We start from the raw sequence: 6,000 nt of genomic DNA, 5'->3' as shown, positions 1-6,000 counted from the left end.
CTCAGACTAAAATCCTACCTCAATCAGAGATAATTATTAAACTAAGCAAGAAGATTTCAATAGTCTTCTCAAATTGATCCCAAAGATGCCTCCTGTAGTGAGACTGCCTCATTCAGCTTTAGCCACTTTCAATTAACTGAACAGCACAAAGCACTCCCAAGGGACCAGGAGCAAACAAAATCCAAATTACAAACAAACAGAAATATCTGAAGCAATTAAGTCCTTGGTGGCTTAACTCCAGGGTGCCCTGAAGTCTTGTTCAAGGCCAAGGACCCAACTGGAGTAGGTGAGATAATAAATCTATTCAATCAGGTGATAACTGTGAGCTGTGTAGACAGTTATATAATTGGTAAGGAGTGGGGAAAGAAAAAGACTTTGGAACTGGAAGATCTGAGCTAGCACTCTCTGCACCCCAGTTCCAGGAGGTAATGTCCAAATCTCTACTTCACTTGGCAAACATGACCTCCTTTACTTCCTAAGAGAACATAACATTCCACTACGAAACTAACTTCATAACTTCATGACACCCTGGTAGATAATCTAGGCCAGGCACTTCTTTAAATGCCAGCACCTCCAATAGAACCAAGTACTTCTCACATATGCGAAACTGTACACAAAGCCAGTGGAGAAGAGGAGACTAAAGGAGAGCCACAGCTGGGAAAACCAAACAGGAAATGAAGGAAAGTGCTCTAAGGGGTGAGATTGAAGTAATGAAGTAACTGAAAATTAAATTAAAAAAATAAAAGTCCTCAGAGTGAATCCCACGTGACTATGCCTATCTGATGATGGGGTCAGGGAAGCATTTCAAAGGTGCTTAAGGTTGGACGGAGTGCTGGATTACAGAAGTCCCCTGACAAGCTTCAGGGAGGGGAGCAGAGGCTCAGACCTCCATCCCTGCTTCCACTAGCTCTCCCCTCCCCTCCCACTGTTATCATTGCTGGCAATGCAGCTCAGAGGAAGTTTGGGGACCGAAGAGCTTATCTGTAATAACAGCTTATCTGTGGCTGGCAGTAAACCCAGAGGTTAAAACTAAAGAAATTCTGGCCCTCCTGCCATTTCTCTTTTCCCTCAATGCTGTTTCGGTCTCTTTCCCTCAGCCTTACGCTCTTCAATCAATCAAGCAAGTAATAAGCATATATTCAAATCCCATTATGCTCATGTAAGGCTTCCAGGGCACAGAGATAGGAAAGGCACTCTCCCTGATACTGAAGACTTACATGGTTGTGGAGGACACAAAGTCTAAGCATTTAAGACCAGGAGCTGGACAGCAAGGGGTATGTGTTGAATTATAGTGGCGCTGAGCAGCAGCTGAGTGCAAAGGAGGAGTTCTAGGGGCCCATCGTTTCCATCCCTTTGGGGACATGAGAAAAATAGGCATGTTACAGACAAAGCTTCAGCTTTGGAGACAAGCACCTGGAAACGGCTCATACCATAATCTCCAAAACCATATTTAAACCAGCCTAATGTCAGTCTAGTAAGAAAATTCCCAAGCAATTAATAGAAAGGGAGAGTCAACTTGGACTCTGGAAGCCTTTGTAGATCAGTTTTCAAGAATTTTGACCCTATTCTACTAACTGAAAAAAAAATTCTTTTTTAAATTTATTTATTTTTATTTTCTTTGCATTGGTATTTTGCTGCATATACGTCTGTGTGAGGGTGTTAGCTGCCATGTTGATGCTGGGAATAAATCCCAGGTCCTCTGGAAGAGCAACCAGTGTTCTTAAACACTGAGCCATCTCTCCAGTTCCCAAGAACCAAATATTAAAGGAAGTATAATATAGAGTCCTTCCACTGTTTCCTCTCAAATGTATACAGGAGTATATATAGCTATACATGTAAATTTATTGATTAATATTTTATCTTCTGTCTCATCTCTGCTAAGGATATAAAGCTCTTTAGGATGGATGAGAATGTCAAAGGTGATTTGAAGAGTAATTCGAGAAAATAATGCCATAAAATAATAATATTTTCCAGTCCGAATAATTTCAAAAGTAGTTAAAGAAAGGGAGTGGATAGAGGTATTATTCAATGGTAGTGCCCTTGCCTCAAATGCTCAAGATTCCCAGCCCCACCCAAAAATTCATCAATAGCAAAGGAATAAAAAATGAAGCTGTGCTTAAGAATAGGAGTCACAGAGATAGCACTTGATATAAAATCTAACAAATAACAAATACTAATAGATATGATTAGAATGGCATGCATTTACAAATGAGAACTCATAAATGAGAATAATAAATATAGGAGAAGGTGATCGCTACAACCAGCACAGAGCTCAACATCTCACTCGCTGTGCAAGAAATTGACTAATTCTGGCACCCCGAGTGCATTCCCCCTGTTCTTTACAGAGTGGTCTTCTAGTGGGAGGAAATACACAAAGTCTCAGTGTACTCCCCTTATTGCAGCCGTGACTAGTGAAGGCAGCGCCATGATGACGATCATGCTTGCCAAACGGCCCATGGCTGCTGCTGCCCAGCTCTGACTAGTAAGGATGCCCAGCAGCATCATTGAAAGTGATAAGAGCATGCTGTTCACACAGAGGGCCCTGGCTTGTGCCACTAACACACAGTGGGCCCTGGCTTGTGCCACTAACACGGGCTTTACTGATGCCTGCAATTCCTGCCACAGGTTAGCACACCTGCTTCAGAATGCTGCACCATAATTCACTTCAGAAACTACAGAGGAAAATGGATTCTTGGTACTCACTCTTTTGATTATTGTTGCGCCCTTAGCTATAATCCAGTCAAAAGTTAATCTCACGGAAAGGCTTGATAAATTCCTAATTGTCTCTCCTCATTCATAGCTTGGCTACTCTCTCCTCATTCATAACCAGTCTTTTTTGGCCATCAGAACCTCTTTTTCCTTTCCTTTTGGAATATGGTGCTGAAGAAAACTTGTGCTGTGTGAAGGAGACTAAAAAGTATTCTATTCTTTAAATAGAACCAGACACAGGCCTGAAAACACACAGCCAACAATTACAGACAACTGTGCTGAGAAGTAGACTGTCTGCAGCATTCTCTCCTGTTTTCTAATGCCTATAGCAACCCTGCTGAACCCAGGGTTCAATTTCTTCTGCCTAGACTCCAAGTCGATGCTTGCCCCATTGTAGTCAATTATGGTAGTAGCTAGAATGACTAAATATAAAAGCAGTAGAGAAATTCCACAAACCTAGTAAAACGCCATTTTATACCTTCTCTAAACTTAACTCCCAAAATGCACCTAAGGACCAGCATAATCAGTACATATCAATGCCCCCCAACTGAGTAGATACCTTATTCCCACAGGATTAAAGAATATGTAGCAGCAAGTACATGTCAAGGACCATATCAAAGTATGTTATTTTTATTCTATGTCAAACTGAGGATGGTAGCTTGTCATTAATTGCCATTTAAAACATATCTGAAGCATACAATTTATACTTTATGTCTAAATGATTCATTTATGTTTGTTCTTTTTGTTTTCAGAGAGTATTTCATACTATGACCTGTCCATGCTGGACTCATGGTCACTATGTAGCCCTATTTAACCTCCCACTCAAAGGTGACATCCTGATGGACCTTCGGAGTTCTGAAACTATAGGTGTGAATCTTCATGCTATCTACATACACACACACACATACACACACAAACACACTCCTTAATTGCTCGGTATTTATCACTCTATAAGTTAAATCATGACCCTTGGAAGCCATATTTGTGAAAATTTATCTTAGTTTTAAAGGAGTGGTGTGGATCCAGAATGACCCAGGGAATGCAAGAACGAAATGGCAATGTTGCTTGCAGAATATGAAAGTCTTAACTTCAGCTCCATAGTCTGAACATTTTCGACCCCTTCTCTGAATTACAAACAAAACAAAGGGAGTGTACTGGAGTTTACAGTAAAACAGCATTCCATTCTGCACACGTAAGAATTTCATCTCAAGGATGATGATAGCAAATGAGACCAAAATAAATAATATGTGTCTTTGCTTCTTGTTGAGAAAGAAAGTGAGCTCCACCTTGCGTTGATCCCTTATTTGTTTTTTAATTCTATGGGGAAAAGCTCTCAAATGGACCAATTAGACTGAGCATGCTGTTCTGCCTTCATTTAGACAGCAGTCTCTCTGAGAGTGGGCCCATAAAGACATCATTTTTGCAAATGTAGATGTCCTAGAGGTGGAAATGTTAGTTCCATAGCCTCATGTAGATCTCATAAAATGGTTGTACCAGATAATGAGAGCAGACACTCTAAAGTTCAGGAGACTGTCAAGCTGAAGCAGACATTAGAATCCCATGCCTGAAGCTCTAGGAATATAAACATAAGGCCGTAAAAGGTCAGTGTTCCTTAGCAGCTGAATAACAGTCAAAAGAAATACAGTTTTAGAAACAGCTCAAAGCACTTGTACCACTGACTAAGAACATATGGCTAGCACGCATTTACATCTACCAAAATTGTTTAACTTCCTGGTCAGTAGAGCAAAGAACTCAATTTTTGTACTAAGAGATTACCTACATCCTGCCACCTGGTACTTTGGTTGGCTGATAATGGGAAAAGTCTGAAATTGAGTGGCCAAATCAAAACTCTTCATTTAAAATGTATATCTTACCATAATGAAATTTGTAGTTATTGTAATAAGAAATGGGAAAATGAAGTTTTTCCTTCTCTCCTTATATGTATAATAAACTTGAATCCTATCATCGGAAGTAGAAAGACCTTCATTATCTTGGTACTATCTCATGATTGGTCTAGGTATTAGCAGAGAAAAATGTTGTATAAGAACAGTGTATGAAACTGATGAATCAACCTTGAGAAAATGACAGCTTTGCAAGCACTGATAAAAAACACAGTGACAATGATGTTGCAGTCATTGTTCTTGCTGATAGTGGTGGTGGTGGTGATGGTGGTGGTGGTGGTGGTGGTGATGGTGGTGGTGGTGGTGGTGGTGGTGGTGGCAACCACAACATTGAGCACAGGGTTGTTGACTAGGAACAACTCCATTCCCAGGCTCTCCTAGTTCTGAGTCAGCTTGTCTATTCTATTTCTCTGTTTAATAATGTGACTTACCCACATCAAGGCATAACTTCTAGACCTTGAAGAATCATCTTGTACTTTCAATGATGCTCAAGGATAGAAAGGACTTTTCTGGAAGCTCAATTCCAATTCCCTCCACTCTCAGATGATTCCTGTAGTATCTGCTTTTCCAAATCACAGAATGTATGCATTATAGCCTCGAGTGGTAATGCCCATGAGTCTCTTCTTTTCTTGTGTATGGCACTCTGAAGTTGCACCCAGAATGTTCCACGAAAGAGTGTGCATGCCAGTCATTTTCCTTCTAATTTCATTCCCTTCTATCTAATTTCCGTGTACACTAACAGTCTTTCTGGATATCCTCCTATATGGCTCTAAAATATAATTGGTGAGCACCACATTCTGAAGATTAGTTGTAGCCAAGAAATTAATTTCAAACAATAAAAATGTTTCTTGATGCTCCAATTTTTCATAAACACAAAAGAGGTTTATTTTTTATTTGTTTTGCCTTGTTAAGATAGGAATTTATGTGGTCAAGGCTGACCTCAAACCAGCTGAATAGCCAAGGAAATATTGAAATTATAATCTTCCTTTCTTACCGGCATTCATCTCTATATCCACTCAAAAGCACGGAAATTTTGTTTGTTTGTTTATCAGCCTTGCTTTATGGTTCTGATGTCATGAGGAGTCCATTTGGGACTGTAAACTATTCTTTCTGGATATATCTCTTCTCTCTCAAAGTTTGGGATGTCAGTACTTTCTCTCCCTGATAGAAAAAAGATGAATTGGCCACTACTACTTAGCCAGAAGGCAAACGTGCTAAAAACAACGAGGCAGAGTGCTCCAGGCACAAGCAAGCAGGCCCAGAAGCAGTTCCTGCATCACAAGTGGCTGCAGCAGGTTTCCTGCAGAAGGCATTAACAGAAAAAGAAAATAATTAGAAATCAATCAACAAGAACAATGCAATTTCATATGCAAACTAAGGCAGTCATGGA

The sequence above is a fragment of the Chionomys nivalis genome, chromosome 3 (genome assembly GCF_950005125.1).
Source record: "Chionomys nivalis chromosome 3, mChiNiv1.1, whole genome shotgun sequence".
Classification (NCBI taxonomy): Eukaryota; Metazoa; Chordata; class Mammalia; order Rodentia; family Cricetidae; genus Chionomys; species Chionomys nivalis.
This window is presented reverse-complemented; position numbering follows the sequence as displayed.